Source organism: Lissotriton vulgaris, chromosome 4_1 (genome assembly GCF_964263255.1).
Source record: "Lissotriton vulgaris chromosome 4_1, aLisVul1.2, whole genome shotgun sequence".
Lineage (NCBI taxonomy): Eukaryota > Metazoa > Chordata > Amphibia > Caudata > Salamandridae > Lissotriton > Lissotriton vulgaris.
This window is the reverse complement of record NC_141691.1, coordinates 1,641,669,100-1,641,681,440: the sequence shown is the minus strand read 5'-3', so window position 1 is coordinate 1,641,681,440 and position 12,341 is coordinate 1,641,669,100. Positions and strand designations below refer to the sequence as shown.

Here is a 12,341-nt window from a genome sequence, read left to right as displayed (position 1 = left end):
TACATTTATGGGCTGACCTCATTGACATGGAGGTTATTCCAAGCATTGACAGTGATCACAACCCTCTGTCCATGCAAATTACACGAGGGGAGGATACCACATCCATTGAGATGGCTAGAACCCTGGTGCTGTCGACAGGGAAGGTAGTACTGTCCAATTGCAACCGACGTCTCAGGTGGCACAAGGTTGCCAATCAGGTTGAGGCACTTGCGAACATCAGGGACCTCATAGAGCAGAGGATCCTGGAATTTGAACCATTCAATATCACCCCGAGGATACGCAAGATTCCAGGTTCCCCGGGATCCATCAGGAGACTATAGGAAGGCTGGGTGAGTTTTTCCTCATAAAAGGCAACAGGGATCAGAAAGCCCACACTCCACAATCAACCAATCTGTGGTAATCTGCTACATGCAGGGAAAAAAGACAGGATCTATCCACAGCTCTTAGGGCAAAAGATCATGTAAAAATAAGATTAGCTAGAAAGATCTATGAAAGTACAATAGAACAAGCGAAGCGCTCGTGGGAAGAATCACACTAGCAGGAGCTCAAATTCGCCGCACAGTTAAAGGATTCTACTGTGTTTTGGGAGCTCATTAATATAAGTACCAGGAGGGGAACAGATCCGCTTCCCAATCACATATCAGGCCGTCAATGGTATGACCACTTTCTTGGCTTGTACTCTGTAGATGTAGGGAGTACACCCTCTGGGCAGGGGACTCGGCTATCCATCAATGAGGTCCCTACACCAGTGGAAATATTTGGGCTCAATGAGGTGACTTCGGCCATTGAAAGCATAGCGCCAGATAAAAGTGGCGGCCGCTGATGGCCTCCCTGGCGATCTATTATTGCATGACCAAAAGCTTTGGGCCCGTTTCATCCTTCATGTAATGAACCTCATTGCCAGAGGACATGCTGTTCCAGATTCCTGGAAAGGCGCTGAGGTAGTGACCATCTATAAGAAGGGGGATAGGGAGGACCCTGCCAACTACAGACTGATTGGTTTAATCGATGTAGTACAGAAAGTGGTTGGCAGGGTCCTCCTTACGAGGTTAAGGTCCTGGATGGACGAGGATGGTGTCCCATCACATTTCCAGGCAGGGTTCAGACAAGGGGTTGGCACGATGGACCAGGTCTTTAGATTTTACATGATCTATTGGAAATCTGTGATCATTGAGAGAGGCAGCCTCTATTTGGCATTTATTGATTTAAGAACAGCCTTCAACCTGGTCCCTCGTGCCAAGCTCTGGCAGGTATTATCCGACTTAGGCATCCCCCCTCCGATTCTGGTCTTTATGAAACGCCTCCATGAGGGGAACTACGCCAGAATTAGGTGGGGTCGACAGGGCCAGCTGACAGAAAGGGTAGCGGTAGAAAGGGGGGTACGTCAGGGTTGCGTTTTGGCCCGACTTTGTTCTTCCTCTTTGTAAATGGGGTGGTAGACCATTTGAGGGAGGACCCAGCCGATGCCCCAACCCTGGCAGGCGAAAAATCCCCCACGCTGCTCTTCGCTGATGATACCCTCTTGATTTCAAAAAGCCCGATGGGACTACAAAAACTATTAGACCGGTTAAGTCAGTTTTGCGATTCCAGGGGCCTATGTATTAATACATCTAAAACTAAGCTAATGGCACTGGCACCATCTAAACGGTTTAGGAACACTATCAAGTTGAATGACTCCCCATTAGAATTGGTCGAAGCTTTCGACTATTTGGGAATATGGGTCAACAACTTGATGAAGTGGAATTCCCATTTGTCAAACATGTTGCTCAACCACAAACGGGTCTCGGGGGCTATCGCAAGACATCATCGACTTTCCCTTAGTAGACCATTATCCCCGGCCATCAAGGTGTATGAGGGCAAAGCCTTGCCATCGACCCTCTACGGGGTGGAACTTTGGGGATTCGAGAACATCATGGACTTAGTGAGATCAGAGAACAGGTTCACTTCCTCCATCGACCCCACTAGCTTCGCTCCGTTATGATTATGAGAAACATCCAATTAACGAAATAACAAGGCTACGCCCCCTACTATTCTGGGTGTGCCTGAGAAGGACCCCAGAACTGCTTAATTATGCTACCGCCTTCAGCGAGTTAGTCCGACTTGACACGGGCTACAAGATTAAATGGATATCCAAACTGAAACAGCTTGTTGGGGATATTGGACTGGCAGAGGCTTGGGAAAGCCAGACTCCCCACCAAAACAAGCAGTAAAGAAAGCTTATTGGGAGTGGGTCCTTGCAGAAGCTACACTGAATTCCAAACGGGGCACCTTGACGGAGCAGTTCCTAGACCATAAGCCCACTTCTAAATTGGAACCCTTTCTCGACTTTATCCAATCTCCGAGAGAAAGGTCATTATACCTGAAGTTGTTATGTTATGTTATGTTATGTTATTTTTATACTTCTATAGCGCACGGCCACTCCACGGAGTATCCCGGCGCTTTTGAGGTTTGGAACACTCCCACTTAATGACTTCACAGTAGGGTGGAAATCAAACACTGTGAAAGGTAGTATGTGCCCCGGCTGCATCTCTCCCACTAAATCCATCCCTCACTTTCTTTTTGCGTGTCCGGCGTATAGACACGCAAGAAGAAAATGGCTGAAACCCGTTTGCATCAACCTGGGACCTAAGAACTTTAGGGAGGTGTTGCGCTTTTTAAAAACCGACACATCCTCCCTTAGTACAATCTGTGGGACAGCCAAATATTTGGGTTGTGCCTGGATAACCAGAAACAAGTTACTGAGGGATATCAATATTAAGAACCATGAACATAAGTGAGTTTTCATTGTATATGAATTGTTTTTATCCCTGCATTGATTTTATGGAATATTTATACTTTTTATAACTATACTTTTAAATAAGATGATTGTTGCTTTTGTACTGGATGTGTGTCAATGAGATACTGTTCTCTTTTTTTTAATATTGGCTTGCCCTAAAGTGATGAAATTGGGTTGTTCATACTTTTATGATATTTTATATCGAATAAAGTCATACAATAACAAGTTACCAATATTTGTGTTGCCAACATACAACCCTTTATCAATTTTGTTTTCATTGATATTTTATTGTTTTCTCTGCTTCTGTATTTGTCAGCACAAGCATTTAAGGACTATGCCTGTGTGCTTTGGTGGTGCTAAATATGCAGTGTGGCAAAAGAAAATCAAGGAAACAGAATAATGAAAAGAGGGAGATCAATGAACGCAAATATGTCAATGTGCTCATGTTTGTTTCTAAGCAGATATTTGGATATAAGTTTAGTATGTTTCATAAAGGTAATGTATTACTTTAAAATATTATTTGCAGTGGCTCTCCTGTATTTTATGTGATTGCTGAGAGATTAGCTATTGACAAAATATTAAATTCGAAACGATACCAAAATGAGTAATTAATGAAGCTCTCAATTTTTTTGAGTTAAATGGATCAATTTTTTCTCACTTGAATTTCATCCAAACATATTCTGGAAATAGCTTATAAGATCACCCCTGAACTTCTTATCTTTCATGTGTTTTCAAGTTATTATAGAATATTTTGTGTCTTCTACCTTTGGTTTCTATTCTTAAAAAGCCTTCTCTTGATTACTTCATTATAACTAATTTCATACGGGAAACATAGTTTCCATCGCTAACGATACATCGCATGCCATTACAATGCTGTCTTTACAACGGCTGTGTTTTTACATCACAAAACATTTCAACGCAAGTCGTTACAACGACTTGCTGTAGAGGGCAGAAGTTATCGGATTTAAAATCCAACACCTTCCCTACTGTTGCACAGACTGGAGTTGAAAAAGGAAATTATACTATTCCAACAGCCAGCGCCCCCAAAGCAAGTCGTTGTAACGACTTGCGTTGTAATGATATGCGATGTAACAAAGCGGTTGTTTTAAGACCGCGTTGTAATAGCATGCGATGTATTGCATGCATTATAACATGGCCTATGCATTTCATATATACCTCTCTTCCTTCCTTACGTTCTGAACACTTGAAATGCATTTTATGCAATCAACTTTCCTCTTATCTGGATTCTAATTCTCTTTTGGCTTCCATTGCGCTCATTCAAATCATTCAAAAAATAAAAACTATCTTGTACTAGTCACTGCCATGTTTCTTATGCTATTCATCTGCTCATATCTCACAACCATCCCTTATTATAGTCTTAGGCTTAACGGCCACTTTTGTTAAAATGCAACACACTATCCTTTATTCTTCTCTCGATGTTCCTTGTACTTATGCAGTTGCCCTTAAATAGCTCTTTTCCTATCTCTTTACACAAATATTCTCAATCTCTTAGACAGGCTAGTGCCACCCATTATGGTGTCCCTGAAAATTTAGTTTCTGGTCAAGTCCCTTTAACTTCATTACCCTCCAACACCTCACATCACAGGTCTACGGAGTCCATCAAGAACCAAAAGTGTTCTGTTATTCTTTATTCACACAACACTACAAATACTACACTATACCTATGCCTGCAGTCATTTTATCATTTAAGCATTTATGTAGCTTTTACATGGATGAACCACAGAACATTACATTTTCACAAATGAATTTTAGGAGGGTAGAAGGAGGAATTTTCTATGGTGAAGGAGAGCTAGGTAAAGATATAGGAACAAATTAGGTTAGATGTGAGCAAATGTGTTTTGGTTGGGGACAATATACATGTTTGTAAAGTATTTAGCAGCAGCAAAACAATTAAAACATCAAAGCACACCCCAATAAAAAATCACACTACCAATTATTAAACATAGCAAGAAATTACTAAAACCCAGATAATAGAAAGCAAAACAGAGAAAAGATTGTAAGCAAATAGTGTCAATAAAAAGTAAAGAACCAATCAGTAGTCACTGTTCATGCTTTGCCAAAATCAAAGCACAATTTCAGGTATACTGCAATGGAGTTGTCATTCAGTCCATCAAGCTGGTTGCCCAGGAGAAAGATTTTACCTTCTGAGTTAGGCAAAGATTCATGAAGTAAAATCCGGTTGCAAAGGGGCAGATCCTTAGAATATGCCCCTTTGCGATCGGTATTTTTGCATTTGGGATGCATCATCCCAAACGCAAAAATCACAAATTAAGATATCGCAAAATTGCGATTACTTACATTTAAGGAATCTCAAATTGAGATTCCTTAAATGCAATGCATTCAAGTTAAAAAAATAGCGATTTCGCTAATAGGGCTCGCAAATTGCCATGAAGTTGAACTTCATGGTAATTTGCAAAAACTTTGAAAAATACACTAAAGTGCATTTTGCAAAGTTTCATGTTGCGCACACACATGCCCTATGGGCATGTGTGTGAGCAACATATGTGGACAGATCAATTTCAGGGGTACAACAGGGTGTCCTATGGACACCCCTGCACCCTTGAAATCACATTCTCAATTTGCGATTCGCTAATTGCAATTCGCAAACTGAGAATGTCTTCCCATTCATTCCTATAGGCCCATGGGAATGAATGGGAAGGTATTGCTTAATTGCGACTCGCAATTTGTGAGTCACAATCAAGGAATTTTAAGAAATCACTATTTTTTGTGTGATTTCTTCATGCATTGCATTTTGCTATTCCTTAATAGCGAATCCTTATTTTTCGCTATTAAGGAATAGCAAAATGGGTTCTTGATGCATCTGGGGGTTAGTCTCCAAAGTGGACGTCGAAATCCTTCTGCGAGGTAAGGCTTGATGGCTGTATCCAGTGAAGTCCTCTTAAAATCAGAAGCCATTGGATGAGGTCCAGCTGAAGATATTTGTTTTAGAGGGAAAAGAGCAGGAAAAGTGCACCTGCTGAAGTTCTCTTGTCAGTCAGATACTTTTACCACCTTCACCCAGTCAAAATTTCTACATTTAGTCTCAGGGCCTGATTTACATTTCAGCGGATAGGATTTCTCCATCACAACAGTGAATGATATCCCTTCCGCCAAAGTATAAATCTCATAATCTTCAATGCGATTTATATCTCGGCGGGAAGGATATCTGTCACTGTTGTGATGGAGTTACCCATCTATCGAAAACTAAATCAGCCCCTTAGTCTTCTTTTTGAAGCTTAAAATTCTCCCTGTCAAGCCTGAAGACCTGAAGGCTTGAAAACCTCTCGAAATTGGATACTTTTGCTTGGCGGTACAACTGAATTTATTAAGGTTCTAAAATCCAAAAATGGTCCAAGTCAAAACTTTATAGACTTTCTAGAGAGTTCCTCTTGATGTCTTCTAAGTCTCCCAGGACCTTAAGGGCAGCACTTAGATGCTAGGACACATTCCAGCAGACGACATCAGCAGGATTCAGTTCATGTCCAATTGCTACCGGTCAGATGGGCTCGACGCTAAAAAGGGCTCTTGCAACTTGTTGCGTCCCTGTAAAACAGCCACCTTAAAGTGCCATCCCTGATGTCTGGGTTCCTCAGAAGTGGCTAAGAGGAATTGCTAAAAAAAGAAGAACATTTTGGATTTAGAAAGTTTTCAGTCTCCGAAGGACTGGGATTAACCACCAAAGACAGTCCTCCCAAGGTATGAATTAGGTGGGCAAGAAAATCTTGTTATCCAGCTTAGAACTTTTGGTGCGTGAAAGAAGGCTTCCGCCAACTCATATAGCTATATTAGCATGCGAGCTACAGCTTTCAGGCTTGTCACACTAGACATTTTAATGCTTCAAAAAAGTCCCAATGAAGAAATCTTGGCTGGGTAAAGGTGTGAAAAATATCTGCCCAATTACAGGACTTCATTGAGTCTGAAATGTTCTCAGAACTTTAAACATTAAAACCAATGGACTAAGCAGTACCTCGGCCAACTAGTATCTGACTTTTCTTTGGGCTTTGTCTGCTACAACCTTCAACCTTGCCCCAATGGTGGTTTTTGACTTACAGAAAAAAATGCTAAATCATGCTGGAATCTACACTGCACCCATATATGCTATGATGCTTGTTGGTCCTTTTTAACCTAAAAACATTTTTAAAATCCTATCTTTGGTTGCCTTGATTGGATTTTAATCATTTTGTGTAATTTTTCTTATTACAATTTCTTTTAGATTTTTAGAAATTGGTTGCAGGATTTTTATTATGTTGTGTTTTGGCTTTTTAACTGTTTTGGTACTGCTAAATACTTAATACATTTTCTGTAAGTCAAGCCAAGCTGCTCTGTGCCATAATTACAAGGGGTTAGTTATAAAGAACTTATATGTTGGACCACATATAATTTCTCACTTATTATCTGTAAAAGACTGATAGCCTCACAATTAATAATGCAATTTTTACAATCTAGTACAATATTATCGATCTTGCAAAATAGTCCAAGACATTTCCCTGGGTCTCTGAAAGCTTTTGACTCTTGCAGCAATGTTTTCATTATATGTGGATCAGTTCTCTGCAATGCCAAACATAATAGTACACCTGTTATGGCCAGGTAACCCTCAGTGCTGGTGAGCTACTGCTATTTAATAATCATTGTCTGATTCTTTGACATGGTCCTGTACTCTTCTTCAAGCTAGCCTGGTTGATGGCAGCTGACATGCCAGAAACCGGTCCCAGGATGCTTGTTTCCGGTCCAGGGAAGACATGGCTTTGGCAGTTCGGACTGGACTGTTCCCATGAGGCAGAGGGTCAGACTGATTTGCATATGCCATGTCTGAGCTGGGGTGGCGGAGTAAGCTAAAGAATGGTGATGGATTAAACCCAGATCAGTTGTATCGCTTTGAATATTTACCAGGCAGGTTTTAAAGGCATGTAATACCTTAAGGGTTGTTCCCCTGAGCACCTCTTTTAAAAATGTGGTGAAATCTTACACTCTCGTCAAGTTTCAACACACTCAGTCTTTGGTCATAACACCACCTTTGTTTAATCTGATAACTCTGAGTGGACAAGAGAATTTCAGTTTTCCCTTTTCAACGTTCATTTTCAGTAATTTCAACTTTATGCTCTTTTTCACTTAAATGGTTCATAATGTCAAAACCCTGGCTCTCCCTCCAGGCTACCTTATATATGCCCAGAACAGACCCATAGGAAGGGGGGATGGCTTAGCGGTAATTTTCAAAAGTAATTATTCCTGCACCCTCAACCCCATAAGCATAGTTAACTGTGAAAGTGCGATATTTAAGGTAAGGGTCTCCGATACTTTTACCCTTACGGGGCTCCTGATATACCTCCCACCGGGGTCAGCGAGCGCCTTCCAGGACTCACTGGTATCGACCATCTCGGCACTAGCTCTACAATCAGCAAACTTTACTATATTGGGGGACCTCAATCTCCATCTTGAGCGTCGTGATTCACCCACTATACTAAAGTTTCTGGGAGACCTGGAGGCTTGCCAGCTTAACCAGCTAGTCAATGGCCCATCGCATCAGGCCGGTCATCTTTTAGATCCGGTGTTCACAAACATCCAGGAAGTTACAATCACTACTCCCAGTCCCCTCAGTTGGACCGATCATTTCCCGATCCTCATCTCGATTAAGATCCCAGTTAGCCGCAGGGAAAAGCTTCCCTCCCTGCTGTGGAGACGCCCCTGGAACAAACTGGATAATGTCCTGTTTGAAACCAGACTGAAAACATCTTGCCCAGTCTGGCCTAGCAATATGGAGGAGGCCGACACAGCTTACAGGGAATGGATAAACGAGTCACTTGATCATTTCATCCCTATGAAACGGTCGAAGCCCAAGCGTGTGCAGTTCCATCCGTGATACTCTGAGGCACTTGCAACTAAAAAAAAGCAATGCGAGCTACTGGAGAGTATCTGGAGGTGATCTTATGATCATCTGGCCAAAATCAACTTTAGATCTACCACTAAAGCATATCACAAACTTATAAAGGCGACCAAAGCAGATTATTACACTGACTTGATCAACTCCAGCACCAACCGCTCCAAAACTATTTTTTTGCCTTGGTGAAGGACTTGACCAAGGCTCCGGAGGGAACAGGCAACTTGATAGTATCTGATGCACAGTGCGAAGAGCTATCATGTTTCTTTTTGGACAAAGTCAAAGGGATCTACAACTCTCTACATCCGGATGGACACACTACGACTCCTAGCCCCACCATAGGCCCAGCTGCCCTTCCATACTCACTCCAAATCCTGCCACCCATTGAGCAGACTGTGATGGCACTCCTGGCCTTAAAGGTAAAGTCCGGCTCCCCGGAAGCCCCCGTGAAACCTGATTTGTTTGTAACTTTCCAGGACTCTATTCTGCGGGAGGGGCAGAGGCTGATCAACAACTCACTTCAGCTAGCAGCCATCCCTAAATCCTGGAAACATGCTAAGGTAGTCCCTCTTTTAAAAAAACCCATGTTGGACCCCGCTAGGCCAGATACCTTTAGACCTTACTCCCTACTTCCGTACCTTGCTAAGATGGCGGAAGCTCATGTGAATTCCATTCTGACCATCTACCTGGAGTCCAACGGAATTCTGGCCGAGTCCCAAAACGGATTCCGTGCTAAACACAGCACGGAGTCTGCCTTACTGGCCGTCACGGAACACCTAAGAGAGGTGCAGGACTAGGGCGAGACCTCGTTTCTGATTCTGCTGGACTTGAGCGCGGCCTTTGACACGGTCTCCCACAGGATCTTGCTTGAGAGACTGTGGGAGATCGGAGTCAGAGAGAGTGCCTTGGATTGGTTTGCGTCATTTCTATCCGTCCGTTCCTTCCAGGTGCACGCCCCGCCATACTCGTCCAGCAGGCACCCTCTGGAATGTGGGGTTCCGCAGGGGTCTGCGCTCAGCCCCACATTATTCAATGTGTATGTCCGCCCCATGCCTATGTTGGCCCGAGATCGTAAGATTAAATTAATATCGTACGCGGACGATACACAACTCATTTTCACTTTCTCCAAAAACACTGTGGTGGACCAAACCAAATTCCAAGAAGATATTCTGGCCATATCAAACTGAATTGTCTTCAGTTAAATTCTTCCAAAACGGAGGTACTCTTAATAGGCAATGAAACTCAGAGATGGGACAAACACTCGTGGCCCCCCACACTAGGACCTCCCTGCATTCCCAAGGAGGTAGTTAAAAATTTGGGCGTGATGTTGGATAACTCACTCTCTCTAGATGCTCATGCCAAAAAAGTGGCAGGCACCTGTTTTCGTCGCCTGCGCTCCCTTAAACCCATTCTTGGCTTCTTTGAGCCTCCCACTCATCAGATTATAGTGCAGGCTCTAGTCTTATCCCATCTAGACTACTGCAATGCCCTCATGCTTGGCTCTAACCTGACTGTGATAAATAGGCTACAAAGAGCTCAGAATGCTGCCGCTCGTATTCTGTTTGCACTACCAAAGACCTGTCATACCTCCCTGATTCTTCGACGCCTGCACTGGCTGCCGATCAAACAACGCATTCAATTTAAAACTCTGTGCTTAACCCATAGAATTCTGTATGGTGCTGGTCCCCAAGTTTTGCAGGGGCTTTGCTCCCTATATGCCCCCACTCGCGCCCTCGGCTCGGCGGATCTATCTCTTGCCCGCACAATTAAGATCCAGGGGAGTAGAGCCAGTGGCCGCTCCTTCAGGTATCTGGCCCCGAAGCTATGGAATTTGATCCCCCTAGGGGCTCGGGCCACCACTAATCACATGCTCCTCTGAAAACAGATTAAAACCTGGTTGTTTTCTTCCATTTAACATATCCTCACCATCTGCGCTGCTGTACCTTCTAGCATGTCCAAAAGCGCTGGGACGCCCCATTGCTGGGGTAGCCATGCGCTATATAAACAAAATTAACATAACATAACATAATCTATTTACTGCTGATGAAATAACGTTTCATTTTTTCCCTTCACAGTAGAATATTACTTCTTTAACCATTATTGAAAAATGTGTGACACAGGATTTCTTTCCCTGAGGAAAATGAATGGTATAGCAGTGGTTATTGTATAAGGACTAATCCTGTAAGCCCCTAATCTTTATCACATTGTGCTACTCCATGAGGCTTTGGATTTCAGGGCTTGGGTGATGCTATCTTTCAAATAAGGGTAGAACCATATATCTTGGGATCTTGGGTATTATACTGTTGGTCCTACCTGACTGCTGTGATATGTCCAAACTGATATAACTCAATAAATTCTGTCATATCAATTCAAACTAATTGCTCAACTATGGATCGCAACCAAAGTTTCTGGGAAGATTTTCCTGCTGAAACCCGATACAGACTTTGTGTTGGAAGATTCAATAAATTTGACTTTCAGTCACTTTGAGTGAATATTGAAGAGGACTACAGCCTTTTTCATATGAAATGGTAAAATCTTAAGAGGACCGCAAAAGTAAATGCTATTTAGTGCCATGCACATTTTAGCCACTGATAAGGCAACATAGCGTACTGTGGTATAACATTTATTTGGAATTTGAAGACATAGTTTGCATTACCTGACTCATTTAGCTTATCTTTTCCTGCATATTTGTTCTTGAAACATTGTTTGGGTCACAGTGAGATTTTTAACAATATTAGATTTACTTTCAATCTTGGTAATTTTGTTTACATGAACAACATTGTCCTCTCATGGTATGGAGGATGATTGCAATTCATTCAATACTGTCAGGATCTCGAGACTGAATGCAATCTATTATTAATACTATGGATGCAGACAATTAATCCGTAATTGTGTGTTTCAGTGAGGTCAATACTAGATTATTTGCAATAAAGGTTGTCTCATCACATACACAGGCACTTGTATATGTATGTAGTCCTTTGTGGGAACACATGGAATTGTGGCATTTTCCTGAGCTATAATCTAATGGCAAATAACAACAAAAAAATCCATTTGAATGGACAAAAAATTGGCACAAGCCAGAGAACATCATAAGAACAAAATATGACATTGATATGACCTTCGTAGGAGTGGCATCTGATGCCTGAACTTAATAGACTTTGCACACTAACTTTCTACAATTTGAGTGTAAAGACCCAGATCGACTTCAAAATCTGAGACTGAAAAAGACAAAAGTGGCAAATCTTTTATCAGTCAATATATTTATTCACCCTCATTCGCTCACATGTTAGTCTCACCTGAGCCATACATCTCATGAAAGGGATGTAGTTACTTGTCCTAGGTACATTTTGAAACACAGAGTACATCTTGGATCCAATGGTGTGCCGATTGTACTGTACAAGCTGGCACAGGTGTATGTATGTATTCATACATGGTATTCGTATGGCATAAACTTTGAGCAAGGTTTGGGCGTTTTTTTTTGTTTACAAAGGCAGCAAAAAGAGTAAATGTTGGCAATGAAAGCTCCCTTCGAAGCATTAGAAAAGTGGAGCAACCCCCTCATCGGGTCTTCAACAGACAAATTTAAAATGTAAGCAACTGCATACAAAAAGGTTCTCTTGGCCAAAGCCAGCAACTTTAGTAACCAGCTGAAAGAGATTAAAAGTAGAC

The 12,341-nt window shown here is 42.1% G+C and overlaps 1 protein-coding gene across 1 annotated transcript in view; it reads right to left on the bottom strand.

Moving 5' to 3' along the window:
* Positions 1–12,341, bottom strand: part of LOC147724345 (uncharacterized) — a 2,209,372-nt gene that overhangs the window by 505,527 nt on the left and 1,691,504 nt on the right. The window lies entirely within an intron of this gene.